A 26624-nucleotide genomic window follows, 5' to 3' on the forward strand; every position below is an offset into this window, starting at 1 on the left:
GGAGATGAGATGGACCTGAATAGCCTTTAACGATTCTCTGTTTGGAAAGAAAAGACACAAGCAAAAGCTGACGCCAGGACTCGAACAAAATCGGAATAAGCCAACAAGAATCCGCAGACCAAGGCTCGAACAAACTGGGAACCCCGACTCCTCGAACACGAACAAGATCTCAAGCATAACCCATTTTCATTTCACTTGCCTATCTAAATCGAATTTTCAGAAATGGCAGCGAAATTTGCCTAGCCGTCTCCTTCAACAGTATCGAAAGTAGCTGTAAAAGTTGGAATTGCCGGAAAATTAGTGTTGGTCACTTCTTTGTTATAGAATCGGAGGTGGCTTCAGTCACTGTAATGTCATGGGTGAGAGGAGAAAGAAGGGAAGGTTGTGTGAACTTAAAGATGCTCACTGTGTTAGTTGAGCTTGGTTGACAAAAAGCCTTAGAAGTTTTTGACGACTTCAAAGTGCAGACACGATTAAAGAGATGAACAGAACTAGAGGCTTTCTCTTTGCTTCTTTTTTTGAGATCTCCCAACTTGGCTGAGACTCTTTGGCTCTAGGGTCTCTTTTTTTATTTATTTTATTAAGAAGAGTCTAGAAAGTCTTCTAGGGTTAGCTTAATGGGTAATGTGTATTGGGATTTGGATTATGGGCTAAGAGATTGGTTTAATTGGGCTACAAGCAAGACTAAAAATGTTGATTTCTTTTCTAAAACAATATACTATAAAATTGTAAAATCATTACTAATTAATCAAAACAAACTATATTATGACATGAAGCTATTTTTGATATTTTCAAGGATTATACTACACTAAAATAGGTTCAAAGTAACATATCCTTCTAAAAATACATAATACATGAATTAAATAGAGAAATATGGAACTATTTTTTGTATTTTTCAATTTTGTGAGAAAAATAATGTAAAAGAGTCAAAATTAGTTGAAATAACTGTATTAGGCCTAAACTAAGTATTTAAGTGCTAAAATATATAAAATCTTGGGGAGGATCAAAAATCACATGTCTACAACTGCCCCTCTTTGACTGAAAATACGAAGTATTTTCGGACAAAGAACGACTAGACAAGTTTTTTTTTTACCCGACCCTTATTTAGGGAGACCAAAAACTACGAGGAAGGGGGATGTGGCCGAGCCCTAGTATCTGAGCTGCCTACATATCCTTGGCTATAAAGGTATCAGGCCACGTGTAGTTCAGAGGTGAGTAAGAGGACGGAGTATACTGAGGTGGAGAGCCGGTCGAGGTGCCGTCGAGGTTCCGGTCTGCGGTTCCTGCCATTACATCGAAAATAAAAGAAAAAATTACAACAGAAGTAAAAGAAAAATACAAGATCCTATCTACTTCTTGTCTTGAATCTTCCTTGAATCTCTACTTGATCTTCAATATTAAACTGAAAAATGGACCTTGTTCTTCAGGCAAGCTCCTGATGCGTCTTAAATTTGTGAATTGAAGTAACTCTGAAATGAATTCCCTCATTCTCCAGGTGGGCGGCTGCCAATAGCTTGACTTTGATATGAATTCTAAAATAAGTTCTCTCGTTCTCCAGGTGGGTGCCTGCAACCAACTTGAAATGAATTCCCTTATTCTCCAGGTGGGTGTCTGTCAATGACTTGAACTCGAAATAAATTTCCTCATTCTCCAGGTGGGCGCCTGCCAATGAATTAACTTGAAATGAATTCCCTCGTTATCTAGGTGGGTGCCTGATTGCCAAAAACTTGAATTGTATTCCCTCGTTATCCAGGTGGGCGCCTGATTGCTAAAACTTGAACTGTATTCCGTCGTTATCCAGGTGGGAGCCTGATGGCTAAAACTCAAAACTATATTCCCTCGTTATCCAGGTGGGTGCCTGATTGCTAAAACTTGAAAATGTATTCCCTCGTTATCCAGGTGGGCGCTTGATTACCAAAATTCGAAACTATATTCCCTCGTTATCCAGGTGGGCGCCTGATTGCTAAAACTTTAAATGTATCCCCTCGTTATCTAGGTGGGCTCCTGATATTGCAACAAAACAGACAAAACAAAAGAAATTTTTCTGCCCCGGTTTGGGATTTGGGCATATTTGTGAGTGCTAATCAGATCATGTTACCTACAAAGCTCTAAGAATTTAAAAGCTAAATCATATTATCCAGGAGGGCCCTAAAAACTTCAAATTAAATCTCATTTTAAGAGTGATAACTTTAAAGCTAAATTATATTTTCTAAAGGGGGAACTTACGCTAAAACTTAAAACTAAATCTCATTATCCAGGAGAGTCCTGAAAACTGTAAATTAAATCCCATTATCCAGGAGGGTCCTGAAAATTTAAAAACTAAATCTCATTATCCAGGAGGGTCATAAAAATTTTAAATTAAATCCCATTATCCAGGAGGGTCTTAAAAATTTTAAATTAAATCCCATTATTTAGGAGGGTCCTGAAAACTTTTAAAATTAAATCTCATTATCCAGGAGGGTCCTGAGAACTTTTCAATTAAATCTCATTATTCATGAAGGTCCTGAAAACTCTTAAAATTAAATCTCATTATCCATGAGGGTCCTGAGAACTTTTAAATTAAATCACATTATTCAGGAGGGTCTTGAAAACTTTTAAAATTAAATCCCATTATCCAGGAAGGTCCTGAGAACTGAGAATGAACTTGCCTGAGTCATGCTTTCATCTTGGAGGATCCTGAACAGAATTTCTTGCTCCCTGAATCATGCTTTTCCATGGGAGGTCCCTGTGGATTAAAAAAATTTCTTGCCCCTGTTTCAGACAAATAAAATCTTGTTAGCTTGAAAATGTGGTGGTTAGTTTGTGGCATCATTGCTGAGCATCTGCTTCCGCCACTGTCGTGCTTCATTCTGATTAGCTGCTTCGGGCTAGCAAGGAGTTGTTTGACCTTTTGATTGGAACTGGACCACAAAACCTCTGCATGACCTGAATCTCTCACACTCACTTGTTGCATTGTGTTTTCGTTTTGAAAGTTACTGAATCCTTGTATTTTCTCAAAATTCAAGATTCACTTGATTGCCTGAACCTCAATTATCACCATACTGCTTATTCTAAATCAAGTCAATTGTGATGTGCCTGGCCGCACTCCGCTTTGTGCAATTTAGAAGCCGGTAGTAGGCTTTGAAATCCTTTCCCGCTTGTTCAACAAGGGCTAACTCGAAAGAGACTCATAAAGATAGACTCAAAGAGCAAAGTGAAATGATTTTTGACAAAAGGAACAAAGGAAAATTCTGAACACAGATGACTATATGAAGAAGAATGAGAAAAAGAAGACTTATCTGAGGGAAGCAGTTAGTTCCAATGATCATGACATGCATTCTGGACTGATCAGCCTAATCCGTCCAACCAATCATATTTTCAGTTCATGTCCTGTCTTCATACTTCAAAATCGGGCTTTCACTAATCCAATTTCTCTATAAAGTCATGAGCCTCATTCGACTTGTAGTGTCCTGAAGGGTTTTCACCAACAAACCTCTCTCATTTGTTCATCTCTCAACTCACCATCGCCTTACGGTGCCCGCGAGGGTTTTCACCAATAAGACTCTCATTTTAAATTTTCTCTTAGCTCACCATCGCCTTACGGTACCCGTGAGGGTTTTCACCAATAAGACTCTCTCATTTTAAATTTTCTCTCTTGCACCCATGAACAAAGTATTACCCATGATGTAAATCATTCCTCTATCTCTCTTGATCTGGCATCCTCAAAGATTGATCGAAAGGCCTTTCTTTGGACCGTAATGTAGGTTTTTGGATAGGGTTTGAAAGAAAGGATGGCATGAAGGCTCAAACTAACTTAAGATGAAAAGGGGTCAAAATTACAACTTTTGGAATCAGATCTTTTCAAAACCAAAACTTCTGCCCCAGTTTCTTTGGGTCTGGGGAATTTTAATTTTTATTTTGATGGGACCGAATCGTGAGGCTGCCTACGTATACTTGAAAGGAATCAGGTCGAACGTATTTCAAAAGAAAGTTGTTTGTTTTTGTTTCCCTTTTTCTTTTCTCTCTTTTTTTTTCTTTTTCTTCTTTCTTTTTTTCGTCTTCTTCTTTTCCTTCTTTTCTTCCTTTTTTTTTCTTTTCTTTTTCCTTCTTTTTTGTTTTTATTATTTTCACTCATTCATCATCATTTTTTTTTTCATTCTCTACTTCTACTACGAATTCCAAAAGAGGCGTATGAAAGAAAATAAATAAAGCTCAAAAGGGGTAACAAAGGATGAAAGTGTTTGGGTAGCGGAACAAAATGCCTTCGCCATTTCAACTTTGAACATGCCAAGTACAAAATACAACTGAAGGTAAGCAAAGAAATCATACATAGTACCTCTTAACTACATCAGAATTGATAGTCATATCTACACATTTGCCTTTTTTGTCTGTTAAATGCAAAGCACCATTGGGCAACACTCTTGTCACAACGAATGGCCCCTGCCAGTTTGGGGTGAACTTGCCTTTGGCTTCCACCTGATGAGGAAGGATACGTTTCAATACCATTTGGCCCACTTCAAATTTCTAAGGACGCACCTTTTTGTTGTATGCTCTTGCCATTCTTTTCTAATACAATTGACCATGACATACTGCAGCCAATCTTTTCTCATCAATCAAACTCAACTGCTCTAGCCAGGTTTTGACCCACTCATCATCATCAATTTTAGCTTCTTTAACGATCCGAAGGGATGGAATCTCAACTTCTATAGGTATAACTGCCTCAGTTCCATATAATAGCAAATAAGGAGTTGCACCTACTGAAGTGCGAACAGTAGTGTGATAACCTAGTAAGGCAAAAGGTAGTTTTTCATGCCACTGCCTAGAACCTTGAACCATCTTACGAAGTGTCTTCTTTATGTTCTTGTTGGCAGCCTCAACAGCTCCATTTGCCTTGGGGAGATACGGAGTGGAGTTCCGATGCATGATCTTGAACTGTTGGCATACCTCTTTCATCAAATGACTATTGAGATTAGCAGCATTGTCTTTGATGATCACCTTGGGAATCCTGAACCGACAAATGATGTTTGAATGAACAAAATCTACCACTGCCTTCTTGGTCACGGACTTGAAAGTTACAGCTTCAACCCACTTGGTAAAGTAATCAATGGACACCAGAATAAACCTATGCTCGTTGATGCTGCCGGCTCAATTGGTCCAATAACATCCATGCCCCAAGCAACAAAAGGCCAAGGTGCAGACATTGTGTGTAACCCAGATGGGGGAGAATGAATCAAATCACCGTGTACCTGGCATTGATGACACTTGCGAACAAAGCTGATACAATCCCATTCCATGGTGAGCCAATAATAATCTGCTCGAAGTATCTTTTTTGCCAAGACATACCCATTCATATGTGGCCCGCAAACTCTAGAATGCACTTTGGCCATGATAGTTGAAGCTTCTTTAGCATCTATGCACCTCAGCAGTCCTAAATCCGGAGTCCTCTTGTGCAAGATTCCTCCACTCAAGAAAAATCCACTAGCCAGACGTCGATTGGTTCTCTTTTGGTCACTTGTAACATGTACTAGATACACCCCCGACCTGATGTATTCCTTGATATCGTGGAACCAAGGTTCGCCATCGATTTCCTCTTCCACCACATTACACTAAGCATGTTGATCATGAACTTGGATATGAACGGGGTCGACATAAGCCTTGTCCGGATGATGTAACATTGACGCCAGAGTAGCCAAGGCATCAGCAATCTCATTATGAATCCTAGGAATATGTCTAAATGCAACCGACCTAAATCGTTGACAAAGATCATGCAGGCACTGTCGGTACGGTATGAGCTTCAAATCTCGAGTCTCACATTCTCCTTGAATCTGGTGAACCTACAAATCTGAATCTCCCAAAACAAGTATTTCCTGGACTCTCATGTCTATAGCTAACCTCAAACCTAGAATTTCCGACCCCTTTCATGTTAGCAGCTTCATCAAAGAAGAGTTTCCAACCTGGCTTTTTATCATGGTCAACCTCGTCAACACACATGACCTCTTCATCAGGAAAATAAGTCTTCAGTGGCAAATATTCATCATCCACAGGATTCTCGGCCAAGTGGTCGGCCAATGATTGGGCTTTCATCGCGGTCCGGGTCACATAGATGATGTCAAACTCTGTAAGTAAAATCTGCCACTTTGTAAGTCGTCCCATGGGCATAGGCTTCTGAAAGATATACTTTAGAGGATCCATACGAGAAATGAGGTAAGTAGTGTTGGACGACAGATAATGCTTCAACTTTTGCGCCACCCAAGTCAGGGCACAACATGTCCTCTCAAGCAGAGTGTACTTAACCTCATAGGGAGTGAACTTCTTACTGAGATAATAGATTGCTTGCTCCTTATTTCCCGTGATGTCATGTTGACCCAATACACAGCCAAAAGAATTATCCAGGACTGTCAAATAGAGAATTAAAGGTCTTCCAGGCTCTAGTGGGAGCAACACAGGTGGATTCGACAGGTACCTCTTGATCCTATCAAATGCTTCTTGACACTCGTCAGTCCACTTGACTGCAGCATTCTTCTTCAGTAGCTTAAAGATGGGCTCACAGGTTGTCATGAGTTGAGCAATAAACCTGCTGATGTAATTTAACCTTCCAAGTAGGCTCATCACCTCTGTTTTGTTCTTTGGCGGCGGTAACTCTTGAATGGCTTTGATCTTCGATGGATCCAACTCAATACTGCGTCTACTGACCACGAATCCCAGCAGTTTCCCAAAGGGGACACCAATTGCACATTTTGCAGGATTGAGCTTGAGGTTGTACCTGCGGAGCCTTTGGAAAAACTTCCTCAAGTCCCTGACACGGTCAGACTGCTTTTTTGACTTTATGATCACATCATCTATATAAACCTCAATCTCTTTGTGTATCATGTCATGAAATATAGTGGTCATCGCCCTCATATATGTTGCCTCAGCATTCTTCAGACCGAATGGCATTACCCGGTAGCGATATGTCCCCTATGGCGTGATGAACGCCGTATTTTCTGCATCTTCCTCATCCATCAAGATCTGGTGATATCCCGCGTAACAATCTACAAAAGACCCAATCTCATGCTTGGCACAATTATCGATCAGAATGTGAATGTTCGGCAATGGAAAATCATCCTTTGGGCTTACTTTGTTAAGATCACAGTAATCAACACATTCCCTGGTCTTACCATCTTTCTTTGGTACTGGCACAACATTGGCTAACCAAGTGGGATATCGAGTGACCCGAATGACCTTTGCAGTAAGCTGCTTTGTGATTTATTCTTTGATCTTCACACTCGTATCAGTCTTGAACTTTCGCAACTTTTGCTTAACAGGAGGGAATATTGGATCAGTTGGTAATTTATGAACTACCAGATCAATGCTCAGTCCCGACATATCGTCATATGACCATGCAAAGACATCTTTGTACTGAGACAACGTTTTGATTATTTCATCCTTAACTTGCGGTTCTAAATGCACACTTATCTTGGTTTCCCTAACATCATCCTGGTCCCCTAAATTGATTGCTTCGGTCTCACTCAAATTAGGCTTTGGTTTTTCTTCAAATTGTTTTAGCTCTTTACTGATTTCCTCAAATGCTGCTTCTTCATCATATTCTATTTCATCATCATATTCTACTTCTTGGATTGTTATTTTAGCATTAGATTGGCTTTTAAGATTCGGATGAAAATTCTTCATGCATGTCATGTCACTTCAACCAGCATAAAAGGAACTGTACAAAAGAAAAAAGAACAAAATATAACACTATTAAGAATAACGGAAAATGGGAACTTGCATTTCATTGAAAAAAAGGATAGAAGGGTTTGAACATCAAAACAAGCAAAACTAAAAATCTGGATTACAATGTCACAACCCAAACCGATGGGCCGCGACGGGCACCCGGTACCTTACTCAACCAAGTACCAATGTAACGTATCTTTCTTATTACATCATCATATACACATGACATACGGGCCTAATAGGCCAACATAATCATTTATAAACTCAAAACATAGGCCGACAAGGCCGTACAATCTTTCACGTACAAGACATATGTCTACAAGCCTCTAAGAATACATAAATGTCATATAGGTCGGGATAGAGTCCCGCCATACCAAACAATACACATCTAAATCATACTAACCAAACGCGCAACTCCGAAGCAAATGGAGCGCACCAACATCTTCCACTAAGCTGATAGCCTACTTGGAGGGCTCTCGACCTGTCTATCGGGACCTGCAGCATGAAACGCAGCGTCCCCAGGAAAAAGGGACGTCAGTACGAATAATGTACCGAGTATGTAAGGCACATAAATAAATACATAAGAGACATGGAAGACATATAGAGTACATGACTCAGCCTGTAAGTATGAATAACTTTGTAGATCATAGATTACTTTTAGCGTCATGCATGTGCGTGTGAACGTCATGTCGTACATAGGTACATGTTTCATAACATCATCAGCCTCTTAGGGCATTCCATTATATCATATCAGCCACTGTGGGTAAAATCATCATCGTATACCAGCTGATCAGGTGGTGGTGCATATATAACGCCATAGCCTTTTCCATATCCCATATACATATATTTACATATATACGCGTATATAACGCCGTTTGAGTACATACATATATATATGCGTATATAATGCCGTTTGAATCATATTTCAGCCACTGTGGGCAACATCATCATCATATACCAGCTGATCAGGTGGTGATGCGTATATAACGCCGTAACCTTTTACCATATCCCATATACATATATTTACATATATACGCGTATATAACGCCATCTGGTCATGGGTCAGTGCACATGAATGCAGTGCATAAAAAGTACGTCAATAAAATTATTCGGAATGTCATAAGACCATTTTGCCTCTGAGTAATATCATAAAGTAAACTCTTTTCAACTTTCGTAATTTTCTAAGACCCATGAACAGATGATAAAATATTATGACACATGAAAATTAAAGAACATAGATATTTCTATTACTTCTATGAGTAGAGTCACTTATGGAATTTGTGCATTTGCACGTTTCGTTCATATCATATGGATCATGCCAAAAGAAAGAAGGTATAGCCTTAACATACTTGTTTCTTGAATTATTTGATCGAAATGAAGCTTCTACTTCCGAATTTGAACGAAACTTTGAATATTTGGACAAAATGATTCTATGTCTAACGTCCTTGGTTTGAAATTTTATGAGCAAAAATGTTTCTGGTTCTTGTTAAGTCTTGAAAGAAATGGTTTTGAATTCCTTAAGAATTTGAGAAGAGTAACGTCCTTGTTTTCTTGAAATTTTGGAAGGATACATTTCAAATTAAGAAATGAGCCTTTCTTGTTTTGCTTTCTGAAGTGGGTAACGTCCTTTTTAGTCCATGGAATTCTAAGACATTATACAAGTATTTTACTTTGGGATAAGTATTATCTCCTAGGTTGACACATAGCTTATTTTAGTTGCTTAGTCACTTCATGTGTTGACACATGTCTTTGGAGTATAATTAATTAAGTTTTATCCACTTATTAATTAACTAGGTAATGTCCTGTTACCCGGTAATTAATCAATTACCCGCAAAATTAAGAATTATTCTCACTTACTTGAAATATTACTTACTTTTTACATACCTTATACCCCTTACTATTATGGTCATGTGGTACCTTGTATGGTACTAGTCCATAAATGCCTGGGTATTTTAGCTCGGGCCGTATTTTACCCCAAAATATCAAACTTGGACAAAATTCACTTTCTTTGACTTGCTCCCCTTTTCACCTTCATGAATTTACTAATCACTTATGAAATTGCAAAATCCTTATAATCTCCAAATAATCTTTTCCTTGGACTGATGTCAATTACCTTACGACAAACTCAACATAAAATACTGCAGGTGCAACACTGTCCTAACTTATTACTGCAAAGCGCAACATCATCGTAATATAATACGGGTTCAATACTGTCGTACTTTATTACTGCAAAGCGTAACATCTCCATATTGTAATACTGTTGGGTATAACACTGTCGTAACTTAATACTGCAGGACGTAATATTGATGTAATATTGCGGGTGTAACATCATTCCCCCCTTTGGAATATTCGTCCTCGAATGTTGACTGATGCTCTTATCATTTTCGTAACTTATAGCTCTTGTGAATACATTAATACTCTACTTGCCATTCAAGTAGTTGCTCTGTGAATAAATCCAAAGTCTAGGGTATTCCCCTCTTTAGTCTTTTTGCTCATATCATGACCTGTGGTCGAAATCTTCCTAATCATGCAACTTCTGTTACCTCTTGTCATGCGGCCTGTATGACCCTGGCTTTGTAGGTGCACTTATGCGATTCGTCTTTCCTTTTTCTTTTTACCTTTTAGTCGATTTGAAGGTCTTACTTTGTATATACAAGGCTTAATAGGATGCCTCTCTAGGCCTCTATAGGTATATTGAATTCCTTTGCTCGATACTTTGTTGGATTTACAAACATTGCTATATCTCATTGCATAGGTCCATTTAACCATTCGTATGAATTTACTGTCATAACTCTTACTTTAATTTATTGTTGTTGAGGTCTGCTACTAAGTCCCAGCTCACTCTCATTGCTCATTCCATATGTATAAATTTAAGTCCTTTAATGCTTCCTCATTACTGTTCATCTTAAGAATGGCGGCTTAATCTCTTCTCATATTTTATAACTTTTGTCCATCTATTGTTGATTCACCTCAATATTGATCTACAATGTACTGTTGATAACTTGAAACCTCTTATGTAATCACTAGGGCTTGCGTTGATCGTGGAACATTTGAAGTGATTTTTCTGATCCACCTAGGGCGATACTATACTCCCATAACCGTATTTCATAGCATTCTGATGTGACTTACCTTACATGGGTATTTTAATTTTAATCTCGTACAATTCGTGAAATCCACTTCAAATTATTACTCAATCGAAGGTCCAAACGTCATTCTTTATCCATCACAATTATACCCTCATTCTACTACCAGGGCAGTATTCCATTTCTTCTAAATGTCATTAGTCTTAGACCCCTTTGAGTTCATTCAGGCTATACTGAGCTTTGTATACCTTAGAGAAACCATAAGCTCTTCTTGTTTTCATAGGCTTAATCATGAGGACTTATCCATTCTCGGCGCCTTCTCACTCGCCCTTTCTTATCCTTATTCGTGACTTCCTAAAACCTTGTCGTTTTACCATACTTTAGTTTGCCACTTACACGTATCCATTTATACTATTCGCAACCTCCTTTCAACGTGCTTGTATCATAGATTTCCTTGTGTTATTCTAGAACATCAAGCGAGACATCATATTGTCTCCAACTTTTCTTTACTCTCTTAGTCAAGCTTTTCGATACCTAGACCATAGGCTGGAAGGTATGCTACTGACGATGCTGCTATTATTCCTAAATAATGAATCCCAATACTTCTAGCCTTCTATTCGAAGCATGGACTATTCACATATTCTGCCTTGAGTATCTCGTACGTTGTTCACTTTTACCTTTCTTACCTTAAAATATCGCATCGTATCTTCTATCTCTTTCATGACCTTCCTTCCACATAGGTATAATTTACGTCTACAACTTGAAGCTCTATTATAATTCTTACACCTCTAGTGTATACACAATCCGGTGGGAGCTTCGTACTGACTTCTTATGAGGCTAGTACTCTTCATAGAGCTATTATAAAATATGGCTACTATATATGGCTACTGCACTATCTTTCTTATACCTCTGCTACTTAAGAGTGATCCTGAGGTCTATAATTCTCTTGGTCCATCCTGTTTTGCTTAGTCGATTTAACTCTTTAGTCTCCTCTTCTTTCTGATCAGCCTTTATGTAGGCTTAAGATACATTCCGACCTGCGGCTCCTGGTATTAGTTATTACTTTAGCCTTTCATAGGCGTTGAGGTATATTCATGATAAAATCCTTTAACAATTCAACCCTTCATCTATGTCCTGGGCTCAATTCTTTTTTTTTTAACGTATACCAGAATCTTCTACGGCTGTATAAGATGCAGGTATAAAACTCCAAACCCTTAAGTGAGTTCTTAATGCAACCGATTCTGGACCATTGATCAAATAATTTTCTTGTTCCATCTTAGATTTCTTTCAACGTAAGCTATTACTTTTCCTGGTCTTTCTGCCCCCTCGTTGCGTCCATACTTATCTTATCTTAGTTCCCATATATATAGAAATTTCATACAACTCATATGATTCTGAATATCACTTCTGATTTTACTCCCTGTTCATTGGCCACTGTAGGTGCCACTTTCTTAGGGAGTTCATACAATGTTGTTTTGAGACTGTTGTCACACGACCATTTCCTCTTTAGGTCGGTGTACTGAGGTTGAAGCCTTCTTCCTTATTTCCTTAGCTAGTCTTTCGTCGGAGTACTTAGGGAAGACCCTCTGACTCTTGTAAAGATGCGAGCTTATTATCCTTTATTCCCGATTGAATTTTTGATGTTCGTGCTCACTTGTAATTATCCTTAGTTACTTACCTCCATAGTCCATACTCATCTACTCGTACAACTTCTTCTGAACTGAAGTTTTGACTGTCTTTCCAGTGGGACTATCTTTTATTTCTGTAACACTTATATGGTACCTTTAACTACTCCAACTCCTATTTGAATATTTCTCAAGTATTACAATGTCATAACTGTGGGGCTAAATTCACTATATTGGGTTTTACTATCATTATCTTGCACGACCTGCTATCTTGTATTGTATTCTCTTGACTAGACATGGCTAGGCTCTTTCTGAATCAACTACTAACTACTCATTGTCCCATCCTCATGTCCGTATTCCGCAAAATCTTTCTTGGGTTATTTCCTTGGTCTTAATTTATGTCTCGCATTGGCTCCTTAATTATCAATAACATCTCGGGCAAGAACCCTTACTTCTTCTCCTTGACGTTGCGTTTGCATAATGTTCTGGAATCATAGCATATCTGTAGCATTTGGATAAGTGCAATATCATACCTTTCTTATTTTTATCGCATTCTTCATTTTATCATTCCATATTCCCCCCTTTAGGGGAGTACTAAGAGTTAGAGCTACGACGACCTGCCTATAGATGTTTCACCTTTTCATCTTTGCCGTTATTTTATATTAATGATGGCCCTTACTCGCCTTGCAGTAATCCTTATGTACCAAGGATACAAATTTCCTTACTCACAATGGTGACACTTAGTGTAACTGGCACATACATTCACTTAAGCTTAACTTTGTTCCCCTTGCTTGCTAAGGAAACGTCTTCCTGAATGACCATTCTCCGAATTTCCCATGAATCTTCTTTTATTATCCATTCTATTATCGTCGGAACGCGATCTGAAATTCTCATGACGCCGACTGTTATAGAATCACTCAGTCCCTAATTCATGTTTAGTTTATCTTGTTTACCAGTCCATACTGATTTCTGTTACTCTGAAGATTAACTCTCCCCTCTGGTAGTCGTGTTGGAGTCACGAACTTATTTCTCGAAATGAGGATATAACCTTATGGCCTATACTTTTTTGTTGTCTTAAGGCCCATTACCTTTTGTCTCTTTCTTTATTTAACTATAGGTTCTGTAACACTCTACCGTTTTCATCCATGTATCACCACTTATTCATAATGCTTCCTTATCTCTCTTCTTATTACTCTGCTAATATTTTTTCATATCTCTTTTCTTGTGAAAACTTCAATACGACATTTTTTTTCCCTTTTAACTTTCCTTTGCTCTATCCAGTGGCTCTTCAAGTTGCTTAACGTTCTTGCTTTACTAGGGATGCGAGCCACACTAAGGTAATATTTATCCTTTCAAGGCTTATAGTGCATGTCTTTGTAGTACTCATATCTGGCTGCACTATTTTAGAGTGCACCATCTGGGTGTCTCATAAAGAGATCTATTAGCACATTTGCACTATCCTTCGGAAATGTCAACTGACGCAATCAATTCATCCATCATATCTTCTTATACTACTTTTGTTAACCCCCCATAGGGCATATCTGGAAGGGGTGCGTTCAATTGTATATACCTCTGTTACTATTGAATATAACTCAAAAAGCTTATGTTCCTCTGCCTCAATTATAACCGTTGTTAACCTTCATTAACTGGGTACTTCGTACCCTTTTTCACCTTGCTCCTTTTACTTGCTGAAACTTGTACTTATCTTCTTAATCTCTCATTATCCTTCACCATAAGGATGGATAGGCATTCTTGCCTTAAGGCTTCTTATCAGGAAGCTTACACCTTTCAGTACACCCACGATCTGCTAAAGACCTCATATTTACTTATCGTAGGCATCATACAAAAATCCAATTCCTCTTACTCAGCTCTTCCACAACTATCTCTCTTTCCAACCTTCTTTCCGGATGTAGGCATCGTGTTATTATGAATAACATAGAATTTTGGAACTTGAATTCTTATAAGTGAGCTCTACCACACGATCTAGAGTAAGAAGAAAGAGTGACAATCCTAAATGCCCTGTAGCCTCCTGCTTATAAGTGTGCTGCATGACACACCCATAAACAAGACTCTACTAGACACGGCTTGTAGACTCCCTAGGACAGAACTGCTCTGATACCACTTTTGTCACAACCCAAACCGATGGGCCGCGATGGGCACCCGGTACCTTACTCAACCGAGTACCAATGTAATGTATCTTTCTTATTACATCATCATATACACATGACATACAGGCCTAATAGGCCAACATAATCATTTATAAACTCAAAACATAGGCCGACAAGGCCGTACAATATTTCACGTACAAGACATATGTCTACAAGCCTCTAAGAATACATAAATGTCATATAGGTCGGGACAGAGTCCCGCCATACCAAACAATACACATCTAAATCATACTAACCAAACGAGCAACTCCGAAGCAAATGGAGCGCATCAACATCTTCCGCTGAGCTGATAGCCTACTTGGAGGGCTCTCGACCTGTCTATCGGGACCTACGGGCATGAAACGCAGCCTCCCCAGGCAAAAGGGACGTCAGTACGAATAATATACCGAGTATGTAAGGCACATAAATAAATACATAAGAGACATGGAAGACATATAGAGTACATGACTCAGCCTATAAGTATGAATAACTTTGTAGATCATAGATTACTTTTAATGTCATGCATGTGCGTGTGAACGTCATGTCGTGCATAGGTACATGTTTCATAACATCATCAGCCTCTGAGGGCATTCCATTATATCATACCGGCCACTGTGGGCAAAATCATCATCGTATACCAGCTGATCAGGTGGTCGTGCGTATATAACGCCATAGCCATTCCTATATCCCATATACATATATTTACATATATACGCGCATATAACGCCGTTTGAGTACATACATATATATGTGTATATAACGTCGTTTGAATCATATTTCAGCCATTGTGGGCAACATCATCATCATACACCAGTTGATCAGGTGGTGATGCGTATATAATGCCGTAACCTTTTCTCATATACCATATACATATATTTACATATATACGCGTATATAACGCCATCTGGTCATGGGTAAGTACACATGAATGCAGTGCATAAAAAGTACGTCAATAAAATTATTCGGAATGTCATAAGACCATTTTGCCTCTGAGTAATATCATAAAGTAAACTCCTTTCAACTTTCGTAATTTTCTGAGACCCATGAACAGATGATAAAATATTATAACACATGGAAATTAAAGAACATAGATATTTCTATTACTTCTATGAGTAGAGTCACTTATGGAATTTGTGCATTTGCACGTTTCGTTCATATCATATGGATCATGCCAAAAGAAAGAAGGTATAGCCTTAACATACCTGTTTCTTGAATTATTTGATCGAAGTGAAGCTTCTACTTCCGAATTTGAACGAAACTTTGAATATTTGGACGAAATGATTCTATGTCTAACGTCCTTGGTTTGAAATTTTATGAGCAAAAATGTTTCTGGTTCTTGTTAAGTCTTGAAAGAAATGGTTTTGAATTCCTTAAGAATTTGAGAAGAGTAGCGTCCTTGTTTTCTTGAAATTTTGGAAGAATACATTTCAAATTAAGAAATGAGCCTTTCTTGTTTTGCTTTCTAAAGTGGGTAACGTCCTTTTTAGTCCATGGAATTCTAAGACATTATACAAGTATTTTACTTTGGGATAAGTATTATCTCCTAGGTTGCCACATAGCTTATTTTAGTTGCTTAGTCACTTCATGTGTTGACACATGTCTTTGGAGTATAATTAATTAAGTTTTATCCACTTATTAGTTAACTGGGTAATGTCATGTTACCTGGTAATTAATCAATTACCCGCAAAATTAAGAATTATTTCCACTTACTTAAAATATTACTTACTTTTTACATACCTTATACCCCTTACTATTATGGTCATGTGGTACCTTGTATGGTACTAGTCCATAAATACCAGGGTATTTTAGCTCGGGCCGTATTTTACCCCAAAATGTCAAACTTGGACAAAATTCACTTTCTTTGACTTGCTCCCCTTTTTACCTTCATGAATTTACTAATCACTTATGAAATTGCAAAATCCTTATAATCCCCAAATAATCTTTTCCTTGGACTGATGTCAATTAACTTACGACAAACTCAACGTAAAATACTACAGGTGCAACACTATTGTAACTTATTACTGCAAAGCGCAACATCATCGTAATGTAATACGGGTTCAATACTGTCGTACTTTATTACTGCGAAGCGTAACATCTCCATAATGTAATACTGCTGGGTAGAACACTGTCGTAACTTAATACTGCAGGACGTAATATTGACGTAATATTGCGGGTGTAACATACAATCCTGGAATAACCCAGATAACAGAAAGGAAAACAAAGCAAACTACCAAAACTCCTTCCTGGAGGGGAGAGGAGTAGCTTCCCAATTGCTAAACTTCATGTTTGGGCCAACGAGCTGCACATCTACTTTACTAGATCCTTCATTAACTTCTACATATTGACCTCTTCGAACATACTTTGGAACCTCTTGATTAGCTCTTCATCAACATCGACCACAGGTTTTGGGATTGAGGAGGTTGGAGGTTTTTCGGCCCCTGGCTTGACAAAAGACTTAGAGATGTGTGGGACGAGCTTGGGGAGCGACCATACCTTCTATTTCAAATTTTTAACCCTTTTCACATCCTTCTCTGTGGACATGAATCCCAAACCAAACGTACCAGGATTCCCACTGGGATGCACTGGATGCACAATACCCTGCAAAGATGAGCCCAAACACTTGCCTGGCACAAAACCATTCTTCAACATTTCATTCGCAACCATGATGAACACAGAGGATAGCTTAGGACCCGGAATGCATTTTCCTTCAGGAATTTTCTCAATAGACATTGTTTCGAAAGTCTGATAGACCCAAGGTCCCTTATTATCTTCAGCTTCGATGAACGGAACAATTATATCATTATAAGCTGACAAGTCCTCGTCACCGTGCACAACTATTTCCTGCCTGTCCCATTCAAACTTTACCATTTGGTGTAGAGAAGACGGGACTGCCTTAGCAGCATGTATCCATGGCCTGCCCAACAACAGATTGTAAGAGACAGCCACATCTCACACTTCGAATTCCATGGTAAACTCAACAGGCCCTATCGACAATTCGAGCATTATATCTCTAACAGAATCTTTACCTCCCCCATCAAAGCCTCGAACACACACACTATTCAAATGGATTCTTTCGGTGCTAATCTTCAGTTTTTGCAGAGTAGACAGGGGATGAATATTCGCACTAGAGCCATTATCAACCAAAACCCTTGAGACAATAGAATCTTCACACTTCACCGTGAGATAAAGAGCTCGGTTGTGTTTTGTACCCTCTATAGGAAGTTCATCATCTGAGAAAGTGATCATGTTTACTTCAAAGATCTTGCTAGCTATCTTTTTCCAAATGATTCACTGTGATCTTATCAGGAACATGTGCCTCATTCAAAATTTTCATCAAGACCCTGCGGTGTTCATCTGAATGTATCAGCAAAGACAAAAGAGAAATCTGAGCTGGTGTTTTCCTTAACTGCTCTATAATGGAATAATCCTGCACTTTCATCTTTTTCAGGAATTCCTCGGCCTCTTCCTCGGTGACCGATTTCTTTATTGGCATTTGGCTATCCTTGAATGGCTTGGCTTTCCTTAATTCTTTTGCGGTGAAGCATCTCCTAGAATGAGTCAATCCTCCAGTTTCATTAACCCCTTCCTCTATTTCTTTTCCTTTGTATGTCACTATCACTTGTTTGTAGTTCCACGGAATAGCCTTGGCATCAATCACTGGCAGCTGGGTCACTGGTTTAATGATGATAGGGGTGATAGGAGCCCCCTTCACAACTATGACAGGCTTACTTGGAATCCCTGGCACTACCACCTTTGAACTTTCCGGACTTGCCCCAATATCTTTTGAAAGCCCTTTCACGACCAACACCGGTGGCTTCAAATTGAGCGAGCTTGGCTTTTCTGTCGCCCCTTCAACTGTCAAGGGCTTTGCTTTAGTAGAGTCTGGAGCTTTAACCAAATTAGTTTCACTGGCCCGAATCATCATGACGGACTTACAAGACTTCTTGGGCTCCCCAACCTTGTGAACTATTTCAATCATATGTGTCTCTTCATGGGCTGGCAAAGGGTTTTGGTTGATGTTTGGCGCGTCTGGGCTTTGGACTACAATTTGGTTTGTATCAATGTGCTCCTGGATTGCCATTTTCAAATGCCATCACTTCTCTATATCATGCCCTGGAGCATCAGAACAATAGGCACACCTCAGGGAATAATCGAGGTTCTTTAGAGGAGGATTTGGTATCTTTGACTCAATCGGCCTCAAGACGTCCAACTGCCTTAACATTTGAAACAGACTAGCATAGGACTCTCCCAGCGGGGTGAAAGTTTATTTTCGATGTTGCCTCTCTCTTCTATACTCTGGCCTTGATCGAAAATTTGAACCATTGGGGTTTTGATAGGGTTTTGGGGGTGGATAGGTATTTTGTGGAGCTGGGTAGATATTCTCTGGAGCATGCCATTGCGGGTAAGGAGGGGGTTGAGCATATGACTGTGCATGATGAATAAGGTATTGGGATGGCCTGGCTGAGTATTGGGGGTTTCGCGGGGAAAAATAATGTTGAGGTGGATTATATGGAGCTTGGGCATAGGTTTGAGGTCGGGGTCGAGGATGGGTGTATTGATGAGGTGAACCCCTCTGGCCATGCCATGATCCAGAGACAACCATAGCGACATCTTCCTTCCTCTTCTTGCCTAGCCAACTTCTGGTACCACTCTGGATTGCCTGGGTGGTTGCTTTTATAACAGAATAGCTCATGATCTTACTCAACTTGAGCCCCTCTTCCACCAATTCTCCCATCTTCACCACATCATTGAAAGACTTACCAATGGCTGAGATCAAGTGGCCATAGTAAGTGGGCTCCAGGGCTTGAAGAAAGTATTTAACCATCTCGTCTTCTTCCATCAGAGGATTGACTCGTGCAGCTTGCTCCCTCAATCGAAACCCATATTCTCTAAAGCTTTCACTGGGTTTCTTTTCCACCTTGGTCCATATAGGCGGTCTGGAACAATGTCTATATTGTACTGAAAGTGCCGGGCAAAGGCTTGAGCCATATCATCCCAGGTGTACCACCTGTTGGCGTCCTGGCGAGTGTACCATTCTAAAGTTGCCCCACTCAGACTTTGGATGAAGTATGTCATTAGTAATTCGTCTTTTCCCCTAGCGCCTCTCATTTTACTACAATAACCCCTCAGATGAGCTACAGATTCAGTCCGTCATACAAGTCAAACTTGGGCATCTTGAACCCGGCAGGCAGTTGGACATCGGGGGACAAACACAAATCCTTATAGGCCACACTCACCTAGTTTCCCAACCCTTGCATATTTCTCAATGATTGCTCCAGACTTTGTACCTTCCTAAACATCTCTTCTTGCTCTGCGTTCTTGGGTGGTTTGTCAGTTTCAACATGAGGCTCAAATTGGGGAGTGTAAGAGTAAGGATATGGGACTTTGAAAGTGGGCTCCGGTGCATAGTAATGGGCATCTGGAACGGGGAATGCGAGCTCACTAGAGGATCGATGGAGGGTAGCTTATGGAGGGGGTACAAAAATAGGAGCAGATGTCGGAGCAGGGTACGAGGTTGTTTTGGCTGGCGGAGCATGAATAGTTTGGGCTGAAGTGCCGGGGTAGTTGTGGTAAGAGGTCAAGTCAGGTGCGTGTTGTGGGGAAATATCAATGGTATTAGGAATCTAGGATTAAGAGAGGGGTGGAATGGAAGCAGGGTTTCTGTGTAGTTGGTAGGGAACGAGGGTGGAGGGTGTCCCTTAATCCAGGCCTGATACATTTCCGCCATCTGGTGCTTCAACCTCCGAACCTCCTCTTACAATTTCGATTCCGACTCAACAATTTCCATTGGTGGGTCTACAACTCCAGTGTCTGTTTCCTTGCTAGCCATGACTATTTGATGCTTTGATCGGGAGTTGTATGGATGATTTGCCAGGATGCCAACAAACTAACCACCTTCCTATTATTAAATAAAGATAACAGAGGACAACAACACAAAACCACCATGTTAGCGTTAGGCCATTTATCAAATAATAATATCATATTACGTGCAATGCACCTAGCAACAATTAACGGTTCTAAAATGGCTTTGAGGGTCGCAGGGTCATAGGGCATCATCCCGATTTGCTCATTTCGATCCTTCCTTCTCTTTCTTTTCCAACACCTCTTATAATTTTTTTCTCTTTTATGTTTTCTCTCTCTCTCTCTCTTTTTGAATCAAAAATGATTTGATTGAAACCGATGTAGGTTACCTACGTATCATGTCCCTCATGAATCAGACCGAGCATAGTTCAGGAAAAGTGATGGAAAATAAACTAAAAATAAAATCTTTTTTGGGATTTTTCATTTGAAAACTTTTCGATATTAAAATACAATGGGAATTACGATAATGAAAAACATGACAGACTCAACTACACTTGACAGACTCTGACACTACCTAAAGGACTCAGTACTCCTAGACAAAACACGAAAGTAAAGGACAACATAAGACAATCTCAAAACTTCTAAATAGAATGACTCCTCAAACTGCTCCTGAATGCGACGATCCTGGCTGGGACGGGTCCGATGAAGATCCGGATGGCCCCGTCAATCCTGTCGAATCTAAGCTTTGTACTATACCCTGCAAGGACACCTCAAAGCTGGGAATGATAATCCCGGAACGCGTGCCTGCATCTGGAAGGCTGACTTTAGTAAGGTACTCACGGTGTTATCTCATGTTCTCTACCAACCCTGTCATCTGTGATCTCAGTGACTGAAGTGTAGCTCGAACCCCAACCTTTTATGCTGCATGGGCCTCCTCTGCCTGGGTAAATCGATCCATCAACTGTCTAAGCAATATCCGTGAGGTGGCCTCCTCGTCAAATACTCCTCTAACACGTCGGGGCAATGGCCTGCTAACCCCCCGTTAAGTATACTGTAGCCATATGAAGTACTCATGGGTATACCCAGGTGAATGCGGGTCAGTAGCTAAAGTATCCCTACCCATATTCATTGCATGACGCTAATGGGTCTAGATATCGACCTCCCTATGCGGCATAGTGTCAAATTCCCTAATGAAGTCACGAGAATCAGGAATGTAGGGGACTTTTTGTCGCCTCCCTAACTGACGCATCACTCTAGTAGGGGTATATGGTCTAGTACACCAAAGTCCGATCAGTACCAAGAAGTCTTGCACACGAGACCCTGCTAAGATCACGTCCAAATCAATCCATTGGTATGACCACAAAATCTTCTCTTCAGTCAAGGATCCTAAATAATCAACCCAATCCTGAACTCTGAGTGGTAAGGCAAACTTATCGAACGCCATCATATGCTCGATGCACTTCACTCGATCTCTCAGACACTGGTCAATCATATCTTTCTCAAACATGGTGGCGGGATGTAAGTGTTCCATCATCCACAGCTGTAGCAACAAGTTTCTTCCCTCAAAGAACCTCCCACCTTCTCGAATCCTGGTCAAAGCACGATAGATCTCTGCCAAAATTGTCGGAACCAATGTGACTTTACTATTGTGTTTATCATGGAAGAGTGCAAAGGCTATTGACCCCAGACGCGTGCTAATATGTCTACCCTCCAAAGGAAATACCAGGATACCTAACAATACAATAGTAAAGACCATAGGACGCCTCTTCTTCCAAGAATCATATGATATGGAAAATTCATCTACGAAAGTCTCATACCCAGTAGGACGAGCAAACCTCTCGAATAAAAAGTCCAAAGGTACCCAAGATTGACCTAGACACCCAATGTGATCTTCCAAATCCATCCCTATGATCTTAAGGAACTTAGTGCTTGAATGAGCCCTTGTGTAAATAAAATCCTTGTCAAGGTATGGCAGGCAGGTTAACCCGGCTATCTCAGCTAAGGTGGGTGTCATCTCAAGATCCTCAAACTTGAATACTATTCCCTGTGGGTCCCAAAATGTCAAAATTGCTTCTACAAGATTGGTACGGGGAGTGATGTCCATCAAAGAAATAAGAGTCCCTAATTTACCCATCAAATCACGCTGCTCAAGTAATGTGAACATGTTCCACCATTTTACTAGTCTTCTAGGGACTTTGACCACCATTGATACTCTAGCATTGGTGAGTGGATCCATACTTGAATGGGAAAAACATGGTTAATGACTCGATACATTATGTGACACCACAACATTTCCTAGGGGACGGTTGGGCTATTTCTGCAAAATGGCCTGAGGGGCCAAAAGTGGCTAAAAATGCAAACTCAAGAAAGGTGACCTCAAAGACATGGGAATACCTCATTAAAGCTTATATGAATTCTAACTCTTAATAATCATGGCCCAAAATTAATTTGCAAAAACGACCGATATGGCCAGAAGTGGCTAAAGATGCAAACTTGAAAAGGACGGATCTTAAAATAATATGACACCTCGTTGTAGACCCAAGATCCTAAGACATGGGTTATTGAACCACTTTTGCGAAAATGACCCCAATTTGCAAGAATGGCCGAAAGTGGCTAGAAATGCAAGATATGGCTAAGACCCCACAAAGCCAAGAACCTAAGACACTAGGAAGACCAGACCCTATGTGGGTTGCCTACGTATCTCGCCCCAAGAGATGAGAATCAGGTTCGCGTAGTTCGGGAAGATTGGACATGGGAGAAAGCCTTTAAAAATGTAACTCTTCTTTTCTTTTTTTGAATTTTTTGGAAAATGATAAAAGATGTCAAATATTTTTGGATTTTCTTTTTTTCCTTTTTTTTGAATTTTTTTGTTTTGGAAAATAATGTAAAAGTGTAAAATCTTTTGGATTTTCTATTTTCAATTTTTTTTTGTCTTTTTTGGAAAATAATGGAAAAGTGTAAAATATTTTTTTGGATTATATTTTTCATTTTTGGAAAATAATGGGAAAGTGTAAAATCACCTGCTTCATTTTATATTTCACCCTCAAATATCTTCGGTCCGCAAATGACCCTTTTACCCCTAAAGAGATGCAATATGTAGCACACAGGAATGATTAAATGTCTTTTTGGGCCATGAGCCCATTTTGACATAATTTGTGTAGGCCTCCTACAACGGGACACGGTGTCTGGGACCGAACCCGGCTAGGTTTGAATGATATGATGCACATAAGTATGACCTAAAGGCTGACATATGGTTGGGGTTCACTAGACAAGGCAATTCGAGGCGGCATGTGGTCGATGACGGCTGCTCTAGCTGTCCGCCCACTCCACGCTCTCACGCCACCCCCTAAAGATACGGGTGACTCGCGAAAAGGCCGTGTACGCTCAAACGTACTCCGGAAGACTTGTTGCAGAAAGAAGACTCGGGGTTATGCAAATGATGACAGTTATAAAGCAGTAAACACATAAAGTAAAAACTGTAAACACGTAAACAACTAGAAAATAATAACAAAAATATAAAAACATACTAAAAATCAAGTAAAGCTAATGAAAAAGCACAGAAACCTCAACCAGATATTCTAAAAGCCAACAAGATCGTAGTACTAGCTCGAACCTGCAACTCCCCAGCAGAGCCGCCAGAGATGTCACACCCCTTTTTAACCAAACTTCACTTAACCCTCATAAATAAATAAAAAAATTTAGTAAACGCTTGAAAAGAGTTTTTCAATTTTGAAAGTGACAAAAGATAGTGTTCAAAAGGATTAACTCAGAGTCGCCACCTGACATTTTATATTGGTGTATCAGGTCCCCGTTTTTTCTAAAAATAATTTTTCCTTTCAAAAAACTTGAGACTCCAAAACTAAGTCTACACCAGAGATTAGGGTAAGGGGGTTCATTTGACTCGAGGAGAAGGTGTTAGGCATTCCCCGAGTCCCGTAACTAGTACGGTTGCATACTTGATCTAGTCGACTTTTAAAATATTCGAATTGAGGTAGTAACACACAAAAAGAAAATAAACAATCAAAAGAGGCTCGAGGTCGTACCCACCTAAAATAAAGAAAAAGAAAAATGAAAATAAAACAAAAATACTAAGGGTTCTATTTTTCGGTCTCCCATTACAAAGTTCTACGGGGCATTCCTCAGAATAAAATATGTACAAATCCTTCGGGGCATTCCCCGGACAAATTTAACTAAGGGAACGACCTCTCGCCTCAAAAATAACAAAAATCCTAAGGCTTGCCTACCCGAGCGTGGTCGGCCTAAACATGCTCCTAACGAATAATAAAACTAGAAACAAAATTAAACTAAAGCAAATGAAATTCATTTCGTGCTCATTTTTTCATTAAACCAGGCCCAATCTTAAAGCATGCAAATAGATTTAATCACTAATGAGCTTTGGCCTTTTCCCATTCCCACGACACCCACTCATTTTTTTCAAGCAAGTTCATCACAAACATGGCGCGTCAAACAAATATGGCATCTGACATATCTAATAAACCGGACGAATTACAATAAATAGAAGGACAAATAAAGCAAGAGTGAATTGAAATATAATAAGAGCCATTTAAAATTTCATTATCTTATTCTTATAATTGTCACTATGTGATTATCTTAATTAGGATTCCTAAGATAAAGCTAACAATTAGCCAAAAATGAGACAAGCAAATCATTTGCATTTTTTTTAATTGAAAGAAGAACATAAGCATACATAAGAATTAGAACAGCAAGTAATTCGTCCATATGCATATGTTACATCCTTTTGATTAGAACCTCTAAGAAGGAAAATATTGGGAAAAAGGAATTGAAGTGAACAAACAGTATCAGCACACTATGGGAAATTAAACCACTTTCTTCAACTAAGAATCACGAACAACAGCCCAATCGAAATCAAACTTGATTAAACAGAAATCAATTTTTTATAAACCAAAATTCAACTAAGAAAATTCAAATCCCTTAACCCATAAAACTTAAAAATAATTTAGTGGTTCTTATTATATTTCAATCACATATAGATTATAAAAATGAGAAAGGGAGATGAGATGGACCTGAATAGCCTTTAACGATTCTCTGTTTGGAAAGAAAAGACACAAGCAAAAGCTGACGCCAGGACTCGAACAAAATCGAAATAAGCCAACAAGAATCCGCATACCAAGGCTCGAACAAACTGTGAACCCCGACTCCTCGAACATGAACCAGATCTCAAGCATAACCCATTTTCATTTCACTTGCCTATCTAAATCGAATTTTCAGAAATGGCAGCGAAATTTGTCTAGCCGTCTCCTTCAATAGTATCGAAAGTAGCTGTAAAAGTTGGAATTGCCGGAAAATTAGTGTTGGTCACTTCTTTGTTATAGAATCAGAGGTGGCTTTAGTCACTGTAATGTCAAGGGTGAGAGGAGAAAGAAGGGAAGGTTGTGTAAACTTGAAGATGCTCACTGTGTTAGTTGAGCTTGGTCGACAAAAAGCCTTAGAAGTTTTTGACGACTTCAAAGTGCAGACACGATTAAAGAGATGAACAGAACTAGAGGCTTTCTCTTTGCTTTTTTTTTTGAGATCTCCCAGCTTGGCCGAGACTCTTTGGCTCTAGGGTCTCTTTTTTTATTTATTTTATTAAGAAGAGTCTAGAAAGTCTTCTAGGTTTGGCTTAATGGGTAATGTGTATTGGGCTTTGGATTATGGGCTAAGAGATTGGTTTAATTGGGCTACAAGCAAGACTAAAAATGTTGATTTCTTTTCTAAAATAATATACTATAAAATTGTAAAATCATTACTAATTAATCAAAACAAACTATATTATGACATGAAGCTATTTTTGATATTTTCAAGGATTATACTACACTAAAATAGGTTCAAAGTAACATATCCTTCTAAAAATACATAATACATGAATTAAATAGAGAAATATGGAACTATTTTTTGTATTTTTTAATTTTGTGATAAAAATAATGTAAAAGAGTCAAAATTAGTTGAAATAACTATATTAGGCATAAACTAAGTATTTAAGTGCTAAAATATGTAAAATCTTGGGGAGGGTCAAAAATCACATGTCTACATTCATCTCAAGACTTATCCTCTTTGTGGAACATATATTTCCATTAAAAAATAATCAGCTAGGTCTTCCCAGAATAGAACCATCACTCTTGTACCATTGGATCCACTCCACAGAACCAACCAATGTTTCTCCAGCACAAAACCAATCAGATATTGCCTTTGAACCTATCTCATTGCCTCCTTCAAGCAACTCTCTTTGTCAGGAGCCACCCATGGAAGGTTCACCG

The 26624-nt window shown here is 39.2% G+C and overlaps 1 long non-coding RNA gene across 2 annotated transcripts; it reads right to left on the reverse strand.

Moving 5' to 3' along the window:
- Nucleotides 1-7727: 7727 nt before the first annotated feature.
- LOC138886935 (uncharacterized) lies at nucleotides 7728-25931 on the reverse strand. Of its 2 annotated transcripts, none has more exons than XR_011405894.1 (2): nucleotides 25392-25931; nucleotides 7728-8184 (listed from the first exon to the last, which is right to left on the reverse strand). It is a non-coding gene; the product is annotated as an uncharacterized lncRNA (long non-coding RNA). The 2 variants fall into 2 exon arrangements; XR_011405895.1 differs by lacking the exon at nucleotides 7728-8184 and adding an exon at nucleotides 14618-14893.
- Nucleotides 25932-26624: the final 693 nt, after the last annotated feature.

This window comes from Nicotiana sylvestris, chromosome 3 (assembly GCF_000393655.2).
Source record: "Nicotiana sylvestris chromosome 3, ASM39365v2, whole genome shotgun sequence".
NCBI classification, from domain to species: domain Eukaryota; kingdom Viridiplantae; phylum Streptophyta; class Magnoliopsida; order Solanales; family Solanaceae; genus Nicotiana; species Nicotiana sylvestris.